Here is a 19794-nt window from a genome sequence, read left to right as displayed (position 1 = left end):
CCAAACCACATTGCTGAAGTGTCTTTGAGCAATAAACTGAACCCCTGCCTGTTCGTTTGCTTGCCCTTTTCCCTTTAAGCATCAATATTGAGGTCGTTACAAAAAAAAAAAAACAAATATAAAACCAAATACACTTTACCAGAAATGTCGAAGTTGAACTAGGAAGTCTGTCTGTAAACCATTATATTAGGATATTCCCAGATTTCAGCAATTCACTTACCCAGTGTTAATATTATAGACGGAACTGATTCTCAAAACTACAAAAAAAAAGTTTTTTTCACTTTAAGCAACAGGTTAATCTTGGAAATTCTCCCTCATTTTAGCACAGATATCAGATTAAGTTAGAAAATATCATCGGTCTGTCGAAATGCTAACACTTAGGCCTATGATAGAAATCAAATTGGTGACATTACAGTATTGACCTGTGCTACTGTGGCACTAACATTACCAAGGATAGACAAGCAGTTTGGGGAAAAAACAGATTGCATATGTTTCAAGATTTTTACTGCACATGGTTGCAGATTTGGACCTGGGTGAGCTATAGTTAGTGTTTGCTCTGATGCTGTTTGCTTGATGATATTAACGCCTTCAAGGATCAACCTCTTTCTTCCTTTAAGACGATAAGATCAATGTGGCTGGGCTCGGCAGCTATAGATAGCCTGGCTGTGTGTGGTGCTAAGGAGAGCGATGACCCTCAGGGTCTCCTCCTTCCTCTGGTGTCTTTATACCGCCGGCCCCCGCAGTGTCCCCCTCCCTCCTCCTCCCAGCCACTCTCTCTTCCCCCCTCGTCTTTCTTACCTCCCCTCTCTGTGTCTGTCTTTCTCTTCTTCAGTGGCGTGAATCATGAAAGCGAGTCCTGTGTAGTCGATGGGCCTTTTTCCTCAGTGGCGCCTTGTTGCAGTGAGAAAGAGGGTGAGATGAAGTATTGATTTGAGATCCTCGGGGAAGAGAACAATAGGTCCCTTACTGAAGCCACTCTGAAACACAAACACCTTCCCTGCAGCCTCTCAGTGCCAGAGAGAGACCAAAGAGGAAGGGAGAGGAGTTAAGAAACAGCTTTCTTTCTATTGCTCCATTTTACTCTACTTGCAGCTGATTGTTGATACCCCGGAGGGGAGGATTGATGAAGGGGGGAGAGGAGGAGGAGGTGGAGGCCAGACCCTTGGCAATCCCCAATTCCCTGTAGATCCACTAGCTGCACAGACCTGGACCCCGAACCCCCTGAACCCGCCCTGCGCAGAGCAGCTCTGGGCCAATCGCACATATATACAGGGCCTAGAACTGTGACACCCCAGAGGTCGCTGGTTCAAGTCCAATACTTGGACGCCTGGAGGCACGCTGAACTTTCTTGGCATGTAAACCCAAACCAACCCGACTCACCCCACCCCCTTCTCACCACCACCACCACCCACCCACCCACAAACATCTTGTTCATGAATTCGGTCCAGGGTCGACATTTTGCTCGATGTGCTGGATGAAAGCTTTCAACTTTGACTGATTCATGGAGGAGAAAGTGGAGAAACTGGGCTCGGCACATGATGTCATCGCAAAAGTGCACGTGAGGTTATGCACGGTGAGGTTGATGACATCATCAGCAGGAGACAGCTAAAGCACCTCCTCTGTCTCCTTGGTTTATGAGCTTGCAGAGAAGTCGCAGCGGAGAGAAACATACAACATAATTACTCGCTGTCATTGTGTGTGAGGAAGCTTGTGTGAAATACAATGTCAGTGCTTGGGAGGGCGTTCTATTCTGTGATTACTGGTATGACAACAATAAATCCATCATCTATAATCAATATAAATATTCCCTTAAGATCATTACAACTCTGATACAAATTCTCCTCACAATAGAAAAGGGAAGAACGCTAGATAACACATTTTCATGGTTAAAATTATAAATAAATCAGTGCTTTCTGTGTTTTATGGAAATAATTTGCACAGTTTTTGCCATTGTGCACTGCAACACAACCTGTCTGAGTCGGACCACGATTAACAGAAGTGCACATTTCAGGGAAGTGATGCATTAAAGCAGAATATTTCCTGCTCCATGGAATAAACAGGCCGATACAAGTCTCGAGAGACCGCAGCTCGTCTATCAACTCTCCCAGGTTGAAAATGGAGGCAGGTCAAAACGCCCGACTTTGCCTCTTCTCCTACACAAACACAGGCTGGCCGAGGCAACGCGCGGGTCGCCGGGGCTTGTATATGCTGTTTATCTCATTATGCAAAGCAGCTGAGGGATGCAAGAGGCCGCGGAATAGCATAATCTGTGGAGTTCATTTAGAGTCTCTTATATGTCTGAACGTTGTTTGTATTGATTTGTGTTTAGAGGGATCCCTGATGCTTTGAGGGATCAGGATGAAACTGAGGTCAGTCGAGGCATCGTCCATTTTTCAGGCTTAATATTATAATGATTCCATTTCTCTGTGTGGAAAAGTTGGTACTTTTGTTTTCTGCATTTGTTTGAATATTAGGTTGACTGAAGAGCAGAAATGCAAATGTCAAAATGTTTAACGCTAAATACAATTGAGGAGAGAAAGATACAATAAATCCAAACCCTTGCTGAAGAAAGTTGTTTCTTTTTAGTTTTCTGACTTTTTTTGTGCAAGGTGATGGATGACCAGCGGCGATTCATATCACAAAACCTCCTATATATATTTTGCCCACAATGCACTGCACTTCGCAACAGGAAATGAGAAAGGCTCCCCTCTGATGGCACGCTGCGGCGGAAAAAACAATTTCCAACTTTTCAATTTTGTCACAGTGTCACTCGCTTTACTTTACTGGTCACTCCTGCAGGCAGCTCATGTGGAGACTCATAATGAATGTGTTTCATAAACAGACATCAAGTGCGACCGCTGCAGCCATCAACTTAAGTTACTCCGCTGTGTATCGCCGTTTTTTTTATAAACAGCACTTGTGCTTTGTCATTGTGAGCTGCCGGCAACAACCAGCTTCTCCCTAATTTCCTCTGCCTCCCGTTCGCCAATGAGGGCTATTAATTTGGTGTAATACTGCTCTTCTTTATTGGGTGTCAGCGCTCACACCATATCTCAGCCAGATCTCTCCGCTGCCACTCCGCGAGCTCTCTGGGTCTCCCTGCTGGCAGAACTTCAGGGAGAGGCCATTTTGAAAAACCGCTTATCCTTTTCTTTCTCTTTCCTCTGTCTCCCCCCCCCCCCCCCCCCCCCCCCATCCCTCCCCATCTCTTCCTCTCTCGTCTGTTTCCCTCCCTCTCTCCCTGCCTGCAGGTTACCTAAGCACGTACAGTATTTAATAATGTTCAGTCCCTTTTCTCACTAACAACCACACCAGCAGGCGCCTATCGGTCTTAAAGAGACCCGGGGGGTCATTTCCCACTCTTCCTCTTTCAGTTCACTTAGAAAAACCAAGCCAGAAGAATTGATATAAACTCATCCTCTCCCCTTCTCTTATTGTCTTCTCTCCCTCCCTCCTTCTCCGTCACCTCGAGTTCTCTCAGGCCTTTCTTTCTCCTCATTTCTATCTCTTCCTCCTCGCTCGCGGCTGCATCGCAGCATGGAGGCATCACAAGAATTTTAAATGCTCGGGATGAGCTGTTTGTCTTAGGTAGGGGAGTCAAATGGCAGCCAGATACAAGGAAGAACGGTATGTGGAGAGTTGGGGTGGGGGGTGGGGGGGGGTGAAGAGGCCTGAGAAAACTGAAAGCTTTGTGGCATGGAAACTCGTCCTCTTGCGTCTTCCATCATATGCAAGGTCCTAAGCGGGCGGGGCCTTCATGGAGAGGTGTGTGTGGGGGAGGAGGGGTGGTGGTGGTGGTGGAGGAGAGATGGGGGCGGATTGTAAGGCAAGAGATGGGTGGGTTATTAATTTCCACTATGCAGTATCATGCAGCTGGTGGCTCCAAAGCGAGGTTTGGCGGTAATGAAAATGGCCTGAGTCGAAGATTAATGGCTCATAAAGACAGAGCGTTTAGATGGGACGGCCGCCTCAATCTGGCCGCCGGTGACTAATCGCAACGGACGCATGCACGTGCTCACCCGCACACGCGTAAACATGCATACACATACACACACACACACACACACACACACACACACACACACACACACACACACAGCTCCTCCGTTACCTCACCTGCCATCTCTCTGAGCTGGACTCCCATCCCCTCTCTCCCTACTTTTTTTTTTTTTACCCATCTACCCCCACTGTTTCATTTCCTCGTCACTCCCCTCTCCCCCCCCCTCCTCTTCTGATGTTGGTGTGAATTGTGGTCGGGTCGGAGTTCAAGGCGTGCAGAGAATTATCTTGATTTATGCCCCCCCGAGCTCGGCGCCGGTCGCAGTACAGCGTGGCAGGCGGTCGGTGGGCCGTTGGGCCGGTGAGATGTTAGGGTGAGGTCCCCCGGAGCCCCCTATTTTTTTTCTCTCCCTACCCCCCCTCCCCTTAATAGCAGCAACGGTGACAGGACCACCGCATCATCAAGCTGGACAAATGGGCTCGCCGGGCGCCAGCGATTTTTCCTTCTTCGCAGCTGAAGGTGCATCATATATCTCTAAACCCACCCAATAAGGTTGTGAGAGATGTGTTTTTAAAACAAATTGATTTGGATGCTTTACAATGCGAGTGTGTGATCGCGGTGTAATAGCAGCTCGGGGAGGATGATGCAGCTGCGGCTTTAACGGTGATGGTTTCAGCCCCAGGAGCAATGGCAGCGCAGGCCGTAAAAACCAGTGATTTTCATCAAGACAGAGACTCAATCCAGTTTTATGCCATTAGGTTGACATGTGTAAACACTATATAAACCAGACGTGGGGTTACATCAAATCCCTGTTTTTGTTTCACACTGCTGAACCTGACGTGGAGGATGTATGGCATCAGCTCAGGTATCAGGTAACTAAGTAAAGTTAATGGCCAATAGCTGTTACATGCACTGACTACGACAATCTTTCAAAGCATATAAGCCCTTCATTTTAACAGGAAGTGGAAAGATAGGGCAGCTTCTTCAACAGTGAGGACACGATGAGGTCATCTGCAATGACCAGCGATTGTAAACCAGTGTTTCCATTACTGTCCATCAAAACCAGCTCTTGGAAGCTGAAGGATTTGAAAGGTTTTAGTATTTACTTACAGGAAATAGACTAGTCCACAAAATTAAACAAAACCTTTCTCACAGTCTGGAAATGCAGCTGTTTCTAATTTAACCATCATCAATAAATTAACACAGTTTGTTGCTCAAGCTTGTAGCTGTTAAGAAGAAGAAAAGACACGACAGAACTGACTGGAAATAGAAAACGTCTATCAACAGCTCTGTTGGTCTTGCTGTTTTATAGTCTCTGTGGCGAGACGTTTGTGAGTAACCCTTGAGAAGCAAATCTAAATGTAGGTCTTGGCCTAAGACTAGACTGTGGTCAGGGTCTGAAAGACAAGACCAAGTTTAATCCTCCAATCTAAACACACAGACTGCTGGCGTACTGCTGCAGAGGAGACCTGTCCAACATGACACACACACACACACACGTTTCCACAGTGTAACCTGACGGGCAGAGCATGGAAAAGACAGGAAACACTGCCAGGATTAGAGGAATACAGACCCAAAATTCTGCTCAATGAAGCGTGGAACTAAAAATGTTAAAATTACAAGACTCGGGGGTTTAGTTCCCACTGGGCCACCAATGCTGCAAATGTATACAGTATTGATATTGTATGTTTTGGATAAGAGCGGCCACCAGTTGGCATGTTAACCTCTACACTCACCAGAGCCATCAGTTGATAAAAACATTTTTTTTTTAAGTATTTATGACACGTGACACTGGCACAGTGGAGTCAGGGCTTGACTCTGCAAGCTGTGGTTCAGTCAGGCCATCTCCCTGTCTCTCTCCTGGTTTTTACCATTTTGGTTTGTTTGCGTTTGCTTGCTATATTTGGTTTGTCTTTAATTTAGCTTCTCCTTCAGTTAAACAGACTTTCTTATGCAACTCCTCACTGTCATCTTCCCTTTTGTCCTTCCTTGATCTGAGTTGTGTCAGCTTAGAGACAGAAAACTATCAAGGACAGTTACCTCTGTCCCCTTTTATTCGCTTACAGGATTATTCTGGAGGACAGCCGTGTCTCACAAAGCTTTGCAAAATGAACATATGGTTCCTTATGTCATGTTCACATCATCTGAGGTGGATTGTAGAGACCAGAAAAGTGTCTTGCAAACCATGTTATCTGATTCGCTGTTGTGAGACATCCCCACGTGTTGGACAAGTTGGCGACAAGTCAAATATATTGACACTTTTTAGAAAACTGAATTTGTCGGCCTTAATTCGATTCTGACCTGAAATGCTGTATCTTAGAATAAAAGTGATGATTACAATCCTCCTAAATGACACTAACAGGAAGTTGGTAGAAGAGGATGGAGAGGAAATGACAATGTTTGCCTTGCTTTGACTGGAAAATGGGGCATATTCCTTTTGAATGCAGTTTGTCAGCTGGGTAGTTAGTTGTGCCAGATGCAAACAATTGTGCTGGGTGCAGACGCAAACCTGTTGTCCAAACATTCAGAAATAATGACATAAAGAAGCAGACAGGAAGGATTTTTGGACAGGTGCATGTTGCTACAATGGGTGGAATTAGTAGATTGATCACCAATACTCAAATTGCACATTTGCCCAAACTAAACTTTCACCCGTAGTTAAAGTTGATAAATGTAACAATGATCGAATCTTTCCACCTGTCAGACACGTGAAAACGGTGTGTCCAAATCACGCTGCTGTCACATAATCCTCTCGTGGTGGAGGAATGTAATCTTCACATTATCCGCATCCACCGCGCATAATCTGCGTTTCCGAGTCCGTGCTCGTTTCACGTCACTGCTGAGGCGCTGCTGCGGAGGGGGTTCAACGCCCGTCGTCTTGCTCCGTGTATGTTTGCAGTACGACATGTGCGCATCTGGATCAGCCTGTCCTCCTCCTGCCTGTATGATTACCTCCATACCTGCCCGTGTTGTAGCGCGTCGCGCGCTCCTGATTGTTTGCGAGTCACACTCCGCCGTCTCCATCCATCTGATCAGGCATTGACACTTGGGCGACTGTTTCCTGTCAGCATGGAAAATGAGAGCGCCCGTGTCAGATTTATCATGCTCCTGCCATGTCGCCTATTTCTCCCGTGAACCCCTGCTCACTGTTGTCGTGACTACCCATGCACAGATATGTTTTGAGGTTGGGGTGGAGGTGTTAGGGAGGTGTGTATATTCCTGTCAACTCCCTGACAGCGTGACATGAAAATCTATTTGTTTTTTATGTTGTAAGAGGAGACCATTTGGGGTAAGGAGGTGGAGGCGACCTCTGGAACCTAAACTCCATCCAAACCTCATCTTCTACACTCCTAACCCCCAACAAATTGGAAGCCCACCCCCCCCCACACTACCGCCACCTCCGTCTTCTCTTCTCTCTTTCGGCGTGCCCTTGCACCTGGCCCCTCTGCTGGGGCCTGTCATCCATTTTTATGTCTCTCTTCTTCAGTGGTCCCAGCATGCGGGGGGTAGGGTCAAAGGGCTCGGAGCGTGTGGCGGCGGCTTCGCTGTTTACCTACAGTTCCGACAGAAGCCCATTCGCTCCCGCTGCTGCCTCGCGCCGCTTTACTTTGAGCTTGTTTGATGAGGAGACAGTGTTAAGGAAGAGACGGGAGGGGGAGAGGAGAGGAGAGGAGAGGAGAGGCAAAATAGGGAGAGAGGAAACAGAAGCTGACAACACTTCCTCCCTGATGGTGATGGTGATGGTGAGGGAATCCGCTGTGTTGATTAGGAGGAAGAGAACCAGGGAGGAGAGGAGGGGTTAGAAGAACAAGGGAGTCAGGGAAGAAGAGAAGGAGGGACAAGAAGCACTGCTGATTCAGCACTGCAGTATGGATTTTCACCCCCCTCCCCCCCCCACCCCTACACTACCTTCGCAGGTTTCTCCTCCTCCTCCCCACGCTCTCCGAGACTGAGCCAGTCCTGCCAAATGAAGTTCCCAGTTCGCAAATCTAATTTCCCCTCTTTTCCTGGGGAAAACCTATTGAGGGGCATTAGATTTTCCCTGCCACATAATATCTAGCAAGCAGTGCCTCTAAAGAAATCACCCTCTTGAAAATAAATGACAAATTGGGTTTGGGTCCTGTGGTCTTTATGCATGTGTGTCTGCGGTTTTGTGTGTGCGTGCTATATGGTGTGCGAACCCTGACCCAGCCGAATGAAGGGGGGGAAAACAATTCCCACACATTTCCCCTCGGTGCGTCCGCTGAGAGGAGAACTTTTCATTCTCATCTGAGGAGGTTTGGGGGTTAAGGAGGACTGCAGGGGGAGATTTACAGAGTTAGAAAGAAGCTGCAGCTTTGGCAGATCTTCAGATTTACACATGAATTCCCACACACAGAAACGCCTTATTCACACAGAAATATACCTACAGGCTTGTAAACATGCGCATCTATAGATACATACCTCGAAAAACACAGGCGGCAAATGCAAACAGACGTCCACACACACACACACACACACACACACACACACACACACACACACACACACACACCCACACCCCTCCCTGCAGACATGCAGGTTCTAAAGCCCTGATGGATAAGACCTCCACACTGATAACTGAGTGTTGGGTTTGTGTGCAGCCAGAGACTATGCGGTTTAATTACCCCAAGCGGGCGCAGCAGTGGGTAGGGCTATTCATTTCCATGGTAAAATAGCCCTGATAACGCGCCTTCTTTTTTTTGTTGTACAGTATCGCAGGGGCCAGTGATTGAATTACAGAGCATCCCCCGGTGACTAAGAGCCTGTAATTACGGCGTAATTTAAGATTACATTATTAACTGGCTGACTTTATTAGAATGTAACTTCACCTCCGCAGTTAGTTACATCCTTATCATAAAAAAAGGAGATGATTAAGGGAAAGAGGAAATTGCCGCAATTGTCCTTTTGTAACTGCGAGTGCGTCTGGCTTATTAGCCGTGTGATTCAGGAGCCGAGGGATTTCATGGTGGTGTTTTGACAAGGTTCTGCAAGGAGGTAAAAGGTTCTCAGGTAATATGTTGCTGACCCTGAAATAGAAAACCGCATGCATTCCAGTCAGGCCTATTATCTGCTGCGGTGGGTCGGCTGCGAAATTGCCCTCGTTGCTTATTCTCTGACTCAGTGTGATTGTTTAATGTCAGGATTCAATGGCAGTTAAGGAAAGATGCTCTCGCTGTTCATTCCTCGGACACATACATATATATATGATTCATATATCAGAATCCATTGTAACCGTAATGGAGATATCTAATTACTTGAAGGAATTGTGAAAATATCAAACATCTGTAGTGATTGTGGAAATTTGTACATGAAAATGCCAACAGTGACACACATTAGCTCTGACCCTATCTCTGTTCTAGTCTTTGCGTTTTGTGATCCTTCTCATCACCAGTGTTGTCTTATGTCTTTAAAATGTCTTTACACAACCCCCCCCCAAAAAAAAAAAAATTAATAATATTATGCATTCGCTTTGCCTGTCCACCTCCTTTTCTCCTCCATCCTGCCGTCTTGATTTGCTGTAGAGAAAAAGATTTGAGCTGTAGTTTTAAAAATAAGCCTGCCAGGATACAGGTGGCTGGAATTCGGCAAAACAGTTAGCTCCTCTTTCTTTTCGTTCCCGTCATCCAAAAACTTTAAATCTGCTACCATGACACCGCAATTCACAGCAGCTGCTAATCTAACCACTGAGATTATGTCCACACTAAATTTCCTAGATTTGAGAGTGCATCTTTTTCCTCTCCTTTTGGCCCTTAAACTCGCACCTAGTCATTATTTTCTATGTCCAACTATTGAGCTTTTCAAACTGCTCTCCAGAGGAGATGAATCAACAAAAAAACAAAGAAAACAGCCTGCTTTGTGTTTTTATTGTGACACTTTTGATGAGGAAAGTCTTTGATACATTTGAGGAATTTGAAATTACCAGAAATTTCTTTTTTATCTGGAGCATCAGAAACTTTTCTTGGATGCTTCTTAGGTTTTTCTCGCCATATACTCCTAGCTGCTGTAGCCTGGTCCGTCTCCATAGCAACAGGTCCTCCCCCTCTTCAGCTCTGGCGAACCAATCGTCGCTCGTCGACGTAAAATGCATCTCTACCGATGGGGCCAGCGGTCGCCACAGATTTACTAGATTCAAGACTCTGGTAAGCTGCGAAATACAGAGACATACCCGGTGCTGATGGGGCTTAATCAGCATTGTGTGAACTCGTTTGTCAAAGGGCTGGACTGTAACAGGTGTTCATTTATATGTAAACGTCTTGCACTCCAGCTTTAAGTGAAAAATATGTAAATGGGAACAACTAAGAGTGAGTTCATTAAAAGGCAGTATAGGTGATGACAGAGGGCAGGAGGAGACAGAATGGGAACCTGCAGAGTAACAGGGCTGCGTCCGTCTCCGTCTTTTTAACATATGACGGTTGTGATGCACGGAAATGAAATTAAGTAAGAAGTTTAACCATTAATAGCATTTTCAAATTTAGACGGTTGAGTGTGGATATAGTCAAAGTTCATTAATCAAGTGAAAGGGAAGGAAAAGAAATCCTGACCTACCAGAGTCAATCCATACTTATAATAATAATAACTGAAGATACGTTAAATCACTTCCAAATGTACAAATAACATCCACATTTGCCCCCAAGAGCTTCACACACACACACACACACACACTCAGAGACAAAGCTTAGACCACACTCACCAAACAGTCCAGCTAAACGGCGGCACTGTGTTAAAGTTGACCTGAAACTGAAACAAGATTAACCCCGGTCGCTGGATTCGCACACAAATCCTCTCAAAGTGCAGAAACATGGGATAATGATTACACATCCCTTCATTAGCATCATATCAGTGTTATGGATTAGACTCAACAATAGCGCCCATTGTAGGAGCTGCTATCAAGCATCTACCGCACGAGGGGCTGAAGACAATCACTGGTAGGACAGTAGCTCTCAGTCATACAGCTGAATGTCTCTCTTTCACACACTGGTGACCCCGATGACACTCGTAGCTGTGTGATTCTGTGTTTTATTATCTATTTGTGGGAAAAGTTGTGAGGCAGCAGACGAAACCACATACAGCATGTTAATTAAAATATGTGGAGGACGGTTCTTTTACACACCGAAGTGGTCCGTCAAGTTTTAAACGTACGGCGTTCTCGATCTCGGATTGAGTAGTTCGAAAAACAAGAGAGGTCACATGAGTTAAAAGGTTCCCTGTGGAGATCCCACCCACTCCTCGAGGTGAAGAGCATTTTGTGTTGCATATTAGCTCATTCAGTAACTTCATGTATTCATGTACACTGAGGAAAAGGTTTCTTCTTGATTATTTGTTGTTTCTTCAGACAGAAAAATACCGGAAAATATTGTAAAACAAAATATATATATATATATATAAATATGCAGAAATGTGGGTCAAAACCAAAAGCTGTTTTATCGGTCAGATTCATATATACAGCAGGTTGTGGGCTTCAAACTTTCACCTGTTAATTTGCCTTTGCAAGCTGTTTGCCCCTCAGTAAAAATGCTGCAGTCACTGTTTCACCATAAATGAGGGAGACAAAAATAGACGAGAAGACAAACAGAAAGGAAAGGCATCTAGTGAAAATGCTCCAGAGTAGAGTGAGAGAAAGAGGATGGACTGAGGAGAAAAGAGAGAGAGAGAGAGAGAGAAGTGGGCTGAGGAATCGGGCTGTGCCAGTAATTCTCGCAGTTCATCTTGTCATGACAAAATCACCACGCCTGTTAGGTCCAGAGTTGAGAGAGGGGATAGAGGAAAGGATGTTTAGGTCGACACAAAGAAAAGACGGATGATGGAAGAAGAAGAAGAAGGAGGAGGAAAGGAACACAGAAAAGCTTACTAAGTATAAAGGCTCAGTAGCGAACCATACAAACGTTTTGTCGATGTTGATAATGATGTAGGATGAAATCATCTCTGTCCCGTAACACCAACGCAGCAATTACAGACAATTCTCGCACTATTTCTGCAGCACTTATACTGAACGTAATGTGAACTTTGTGTGTCTGTTTGTGTGTAAGTTCCTTCCTGATACAAAAAAAAAAAAGAGAAGAACCGGTGTTTCCAGTAGCTGTTAATAGACAGCTAAAGCCACTATTCCGTTGATGTGTGTGTACCGCCGTCGCGTGTGTAGGCGGTGGTATATTTTGCCTCTTCTCTGTTAGCTGGGTTTGTCGCTGTCATATGGATGTGTGTATGTGTGTGTGCGTGTGTGTTCGTGCGTTTGCATCTTCTTCTCTCTCATCCCTCTTGTCTTCAGACACACACACACACACACACACACACACACACTCTCATACAGTAGCTATCTCTGCAACTCTAAATGAACTCTAGCTTGTCAGAGCTGCGGGCATCAACATCTCAACTGCTTCTAAATATTTGGGGAGGTAGAAGGGGGAGGGTGGTGGAGAGACGAGGAATGTGTGTGTGTGTGTGTGGGGAGGGGTGTGTGTGCATGTGTGGGATTGTAGGACACAGCAGCTTCTTCATTTTCTAAGAACACAAACAGGAGAGGAGGCTTGCTCTTCTGCTTCCAAACACAGGAGCAGACTGGAAGAGTAGTGTGTCGGGTCATGGATGTGTGTGAATGTGTGAATGTGTGTGTGTGTGTGTGTGTGTGTGTGTGTGTGTGTGTATTTTTCCCACCCCGATCTTTGACTTCCTGGCTGTCCATGACATTCTGTGACTTTACATTGCGTGGGTTAACGGGTGTGAACAGGCTGTAGTCCAACCAGAGAGTGATGGTGATGGTGAAAGTGTGGTGAGAGGGTTTTCCAGTGTGGATTCTTAATCAGTACATTTATATGCACGCTGGAAAACTAGGTTACTCATACCCCCTTTTCCACCTGGACAGTTCAGCCAGAGACCCGGCTCTGGGCCAGGAAAACTGGTTCCAGAGTTGCACCAACACTTTGCTGGTCTAAAACCAAGACGTCAGGGGCTGGGGGCGGGGTTATAGTGACTGAAAAGATCAACTGAGACTTTGTGACATCCATTTTTAAAATATCTGGAAATGTTCAAAATCAGCATAGAAATGTTTAGATGCTAATGCAGACTCACAAAGCCAGGCAGAAGAGACAGTGTTGTTGTTGTTGTGCTTGGTGCTAGCGTTGGAATGTGTCGTAGCTTTCTTCATGGTGCAGTTAATCTTAGATGTGGTTTATTTTCAATCTCAGGATTAGATCTTAGGTTTAGTCAAACCTGAGAGTGTGTGTTTGATGTGTGAGACGCAGACCCACCTTTCACACCTGTGTGAGTCCATGTTTGTCTTGGGGCGAATACAGGCCCTTATAAATGAATGATCGATGAATGCGTGAGGGCCCGCAGCTCTGTAAACATTACCTCATCACCGTCATGCTGCGGGGGCCCAGGCCCCCCCGTCGGCCCCCAGGTCTGTGGGAACTGAAGCCCACTCTGCTGACTGGAACAAAGGGCAGCCCTCCCCTGCCCCTCGCCCCCTGCCCCAGTCACCGCTGCCCCAGCCTACTTCGCAACAAAAGGGGCCACGGGGCCTTAATTCCCAGGCAACGATATAAATGGTGGCCCCCAACTCCAGAGGACGAGGCAGGAACGAATGGGCCTGAAAACCGAACGGGAGGAGGGGGGGAAGAAAAATGGCAAAGAAGTCATAAAAGAGGAACCCACCGACCCCCCACCCCCCCACCGCCTCTCTATCCTCATCCAAGAGGACCTTTTGTCGGTGAGAGTAAGGGGACAGGGGGTGGGGGGCGAGGGGACCAGGGCGAGAAGAGACAAAGGACAGGTCGGAGAGAGTGGCAGGGGTCAAAACTGCAGCCACCCCCTCCACACATCCACCGCCGCTCCCTATCAAACACAGACATCCCATCATACTCTCACACACACACGCACACACACACATACGCATACACAGCAATGTCACCCTCCAGCCTCTGGAAGAGGAAAACTCCTCGGTCATAAACAGACGCACAGGAGAAAGTTTCTTACACAGGAATCCAAACATTCTGTATTTGAGAGCTCCATGATGAAGTGGGTTTGAGGTTTTACTGATAACCTTTTGTTGCACACACTCAGGAGAAACTGACTCAATCTGAGGAAGACTGTTTCTTGTACCTTGAAGTAAAGCAGGTAGCTTGAAAACACAGAAAACCAGGGGCTGGGGAAGGAGGAAGTTAGTGGACACATGCACACAGCGATGTCTTATATATTTTCATTGAATATCACAAGCATCTCTTAAATGGATTGATGTTGCAGTAAGAACACCTTGTCTGAGATGTTTGCCATGTTTTCAAGCGATTCTGAGATTCGGAAAATCGTGTCCTCGGGCTTTATCCTCTACTCTTTACTTTTTGTCTAATTGGCCGTGATGGCTATACGTTTCACATCAAACAAGTCAGACGGTTGATCCAACCTCTGTCTGGAAGTGGGATCGAAAACAGAAAGGAATAAACGTAGATTGTTGTACAGGTTTGTAATGAAACAGTCGGGCAAACTTCTCCAACCTGTGCACATTCGCCCCTGTGTGCATTTCAGCCTTTAGAGACAGCAGTAAAGCTTTGATGAAGCAGCTACAGGCTGAATCACCACTGTGTAACATTAGCACACAAAAGAATTGCAAAATAATATTGTCCATCAAAATGTTGCAGAATCATACTTTGTTGTATATTTGTACTTTGAAGAAAAGGTTTTTTTACTTTGATGAGACCAATACCAGCAGACAAACATTTTCAACTGTTAAGAAGAGTGTTTTTTTTTTTTTTTTTTTTGTTTTTGATTTTTTTCTGCAGTGCAGTTGAGGCGGGGTGTCCACTGGGTTGGTGAAGTGGCTGGGGAGAGTGCAGGATAATTGGGGCTATGTTGTATCTAGTGTCTGTGGCACTTCAGTGCTGGGGGTCAGGGACCTGAAAACATTGGCTTAACAGTTACCAATCATTTCAAACCCCCGGCCGAAGAAAAGCATCGTGGGCCAGCTTTCTCTCTCCCTGTGGAGGTTGAAAGGGACGGTGAGGTTCACAGACCTGTGTGTGTGTGTGTGTGTGTGTGTGTGTGTGTGTGTGTGTGTGTGTGTGTGTGCTCACTCTTTTGAAGGGAAAGAAGCACTCTGGGGCTAGAAGCTTGAACAATTAGACCAATTTTACTCTACTCAAACTCCCTCCCTCTATCTCTATTTCTCTCTCTCTCTCTGTCTGTCTAACAAAGATTCATGCTTTATAGTCTCCCTCACCTCCTTTCATTCAGCAGACAATATATTTAACTTGTGAGCCGTGTATGAGCATTTTCAGTCCCTCAGTCTCCGTCCTGAAATTAAAGACAACAGGATAATGTGCTCTTGAGAAATGTGCAAAATTGAAATTTAATGTTTTGGTTCATCTTTAAGCGAAACATTTTATCACCACAAACAGCAATAAAGAGAATTTCAAAGCCATTTTGCCCCACGTTCAGTTTGTGAGGCGTTTTATTTTCGCTCCTAGGCAGGTGTTTACCAAGGACCTATCCCCCACCCGCCTCCACCCCAACATGCTCTTCCTCTTCCTCTGCATAACATTGTGGCCACAGATTGTGTGGAATGCAATTAGAGTGCCTAAATTAAGTAGTAATGGAGAACCAGGTCTCCCTAACAGTGTTGCCCTGGCAACGAGCGCTCACAACACCGCCTCTAGTAGTTTTGCTACTTTATCTGCAAAATGCACAATTGAGCTTTAAACCAGCTCTCTGTCTGCAGGAGCCAGGCAGGCAGGGCGGAGGGCTGCAAGGAGGGAGGATAAAGGATGGGAGGGGAGAGCGGGGAAGGCAGGGGGGGTGATTGGGAGATGGTGGAGGGGTGGGGGTGGGGGGGTTGAACAGCTGCGTGCTAGGAAGTTTCTCTGCATCTTGTGATATTGCCGGCCGTCAAATATTTATTCCATAAACTGTCTAATGCGGCATGATGCGCTCCTGTGTGCGGATGAGGGCCAGATTTCAAAGACCCCCTCAAAGGATGACGTGTGTTCGGCAGGCTTTGATTGCGCGGCTCCCCTCCAGTTGTAGCGCGACGTGACAGAGAGGAGAGAGGCTTCGCTTTGTAAACAGCCTGTAGTCGCGGGGCCTTGTTGACTGATTTGACAAAAGCTCTGTGAATTGGAAACACGCAGTGGATTTTCATCATGAGCTGCAGATTTTAGGAAATGGGATTAAATGTGAATCAAGTAAAAAAAAAAAAAAAGTGCCATCACACCTGCAGACTTTGGTCTGAGCGGCAGAGGGAAAGATTGCTTTGTTGCGTTCTGATAGTCGGCTCATTTAGGTTCACGCTCCTGAACCAGGACTTGTAAAAGTCACGTGGAATCCAGAGCCTGTTTTCTCAAGGTGAGAGATTTTGGCAGCAGGAAAAGTTGAATAACTTCCTCTCTACTACTTTTTTTTTTTATCAACTTCCAGTCAATAACAAAAACACTCCCATCTCTCCTATAAAAAAAAAGGATTATTTTGCATTATTTCCTGCAGCTGGAACTCTTCTGGCCTTGGTTTAACCTGCACAGTTCATCTTAAAGGTGAATCTGGGAGCAAACTAAAGAATGCAGAGTTTGACTCATCCTACTTACTGGAGGAGAAATTCTGATTTATCTTCCAGAAGATCTGAGTGTCGTGCATTGCCTCTGTACACGGCCTCTAATGAGAGGCTCATACAGTATATATAAACACCTTTTTTTTTTTTAACTATAGACCATACTCTAGTGATTCATGCCTTCAGCAGATCCAGAACCACTGCAATAATAGACACCACACTTTTTCCCCATCGTCCCCGTTCCTCTGACTCCAACCTCCTCCTGTCCACATCCGGGGCCAAGCACCACAACACCTCAGGTGACGGAGGCTTTACCATAAAAACCCTGCCACTCCCTCTCTCCCCGACACACCTGCGGCTCCTCCAGTCTTGCCATCTTCAAGAAGTTACTCAAAACTCACCTTTGTAAAACTGCGTTTTGTCTTAGAACTACGTACACACTAAAGCATCTGTTTCCTTGTCAAAACAACATGCGGTGTTCTGGCTCCTCCTGCTCAACATCATCACCTCCATTAAGATTTAGCACAGCTGAACTCATGATTCAGTTGCTCTTTATTCCCATGTTTTTTTTCTGTTTCTATCAGACAACTCAACAAGCACAAAATGGTGATATGATCGCAGGTCTTAAATGCTAACCAGATGAGCAGTAATTCCTGCAGTGCACGCGCGAGATGTGATCAAATCAGTGTTTTATTGTGATGAATTTGAGGCCGGCATTTGTTCAGACTGAACCGCTCAAGCTCAGTGTTGGATATGAAGAATCCTGGGATACTTTGGACATGAACATTTTCAGATTTAGCCGGATGAATCTAATAGCGGTGATCCCGTCTTTGTCACGAGTAACCCCGACCCCAACTTTTTAAGATTTAAAAAAAAGCATGGAAGTGTAATGCAATGCGTCTTCAAAAGAGTTACTGTCTCTTAGTGTGACACTCACCCTGGTTTAATAGCTCTGGGGAAGGTCCATCAAATACTGTGTGTCGGTAAAGAGTGAATGGCACTAGTTTACACACGGACTTAATGGAGAGAATATGACCTTGCATCTGCTGTGCGTGCAAACAGGTAACAGGTGCTGTGTTCTGTTTTATTCTGCCGGCAGTCATCTTTGAACCAAGCCAAATGAAGATAACCGGGCCGCCTCTCTGTCCTCAGGGCCTCGGTCCTGCAGATGTCAGCGTGATGTTATTTCATATATGCACGCACATGCGCTGCAACGCGTGCAGCTCGGACGTATGCGCGAAAAACTGTTTGTTTTTCTTTTGACATTTTCACATAACAGCTGCGTGCATTTAAAGATGACCAAGCGCCACGGGTTTTTAATTTGGATCCACACACACACACCATCAAACACACACACACACCGGAGTGGAGGGGAGCAGGACGCACAGGTGCTGTGCAAACCTCTGACTGTAGCCGTGCCAAGAGGATGTCCCAAACAGAGGCAGAGCAAGCGTATGGCCCACACATGTTGCAATAGATTAGGGCTCTTTCTACAAAACGCTCTCTCCACACAAGACAAAATATATCTGAATCGACTCCATGTGTTTCCACTTGCCTGGAAACTATTTTTCTTTGGTGGTAATTTGTACTATAAAAAAAAAAAAAAAAGGGTTTGGCTAAACTACTGTCTCTGTTGAAAAATGACTGACCTCGCTTAGTTAGAGCTGCCAGGTGCGTTTTAGTGGAGCACGAATGTTGTAACGGAACATTTCAGGTTCTATATGATTGGCTTCATCAGCAGTAAAATCGAACTTGAGCACTAGTAGACAACAAGCAAAGATGTTATCATTTAGAAAGTGGAAGTTTTGTTTTGGAAATTTGCCCAAAAATATGATTTACAACTGCAGCGCAGACGAGTACTCTCTCCCCCCCCCCCCCCCCCACAAGGAATCATGTAACAGTTTAACAGGGTACATATGGGATAATTTGTGCTCATCACTTAACAGGTAAGTTGACCAATGGGAAAAGCTCACTGGTGTTTTGCACTAAGAAATTATCACACCTATACGAGCGCGGCAGAGGTGTGAACGATCAGACTGCTGTCCACAGTACGGGTGGTAAGGCTCGAGGTGGTATAAAAGGCAAAGTGAGATGTCTAACAGTTAGCATCCCCGATGTTGTGACATCTCTGTGATGTTTTAGACGTATAAATACACACCGCTCGCTATTTTGGTGCCTGCTCATCTGGCTAGGTGAGAAAGAAAGGTAGACGAGAAGGGAGGAGGAGGGGAAGGAGGATGAGGGGAAAGCGAGGGAGAGAGGCGGCGGTGAGGATTTGAGAGGAGAGGAGAGAGGCATGCTGTTTTGGTGCGTCGAAGCTCAGGATGGCAGCCAGGAACGCCGGCCAAGGTGTGTTGTTGTGGTCCACCAGCACAGCGATCGCGGGGGTCTGCTGGAGAGAACATCACACCGCTTCATCGCCGTGGCAGCAGCCAACCGCAGAGGCCTGTGCCAAGACGCTTGGCCGGCAATCCCGCAATCCTTTGGTGCGTGTCACTGATGAAGGAAGAGGCCTCCAGTGCGCAGTGAGAGCTGTTGGAGCTCCATCAATTCAGGGCGGAGTGCTGCACCTTTAGACTTTGAAATAGCCGTCGCTACATGATTTGGTTTGAACAGATTTGTATTGAGATCATGTGATGCAGCTTCTTTACCAATCTTTGTGCTCCTTCCTCCTTTTTATGTGTTATTTAGTGTTTAATCTCCCTAATTGTCATCAAATCCCATCTGTTTACTTCTGAAGATGTGCAGTATATCACAAACACATGCTTCTATACTATATCCAGCTTTAGCTACAGAGGCAGTGGTTGTTAAGGATAAATTCTTCGCCTTGGTCTTTTTATAGGATTCGTTGACAGTAAGAGCAACATAGAACATCACCAGCTTCATCCTACGACTGAGGCGCAAGAATATAAGTCTGCCTTACCATTTCCTTTACAGAAAAGAAAAAAAAAAAAAGAAATATTCCCCTAATTCACAGAGGAAGCCAAACGGCTGCAAGTCAAGAACACTTTGCAGCATCCACGTGTCAGAACCTCGCAGGTGGAGCAAAAGAAAAGAACCATCCTAACCATCCATTTACCGGCTCGTTGAGGTGACTCGGGCGGAGAAGTCAGACGACAGGCAGGAGGAGAGTGTGTTTATAGCTTAATGTAATCCATTATGAGTGCTTTAACTAGGCCACCCTCACACCCTTTTACATAGCCGATAGGCCACAATAGCTTTCCTCCTGCTGGCCTCTCTTCTC

At 45.9% G+C, this 19794-nt stretch overlaps 1 long non-coding RNA gene across 1 annotated transcript in view; it reads left to right on the top strand.

The window, feature by feature from the left end:
• The window catches only part of LOC130165381 (uncharacterized), a 111733-nt gene that overhangs the window by 86973 nt on the left and 4966 nt on the right, over window positions 1–19794 (top strand). The gene's annotated exons all lie outside the window — the stretch shown is intronic.

This window comes from Seriola aureovittata, chromosome 24 (assembly GCF_021018895.1).
Source record: "Seriola aureovittata isolate HTS-2021-v1 ecotype China chromosome 24, ASM2101889v1, whole genome shotgun sequence".
Classification (NCBI taxonomy): Eukaryota; Metazoa; Chordata; class Actinopteri; order Carangiformes; family Carangidae; genus Seriola; species Seriola aureovittata.
This window is presented reverse-complemented; position numbering and strand designations above follow the sequence as displayed.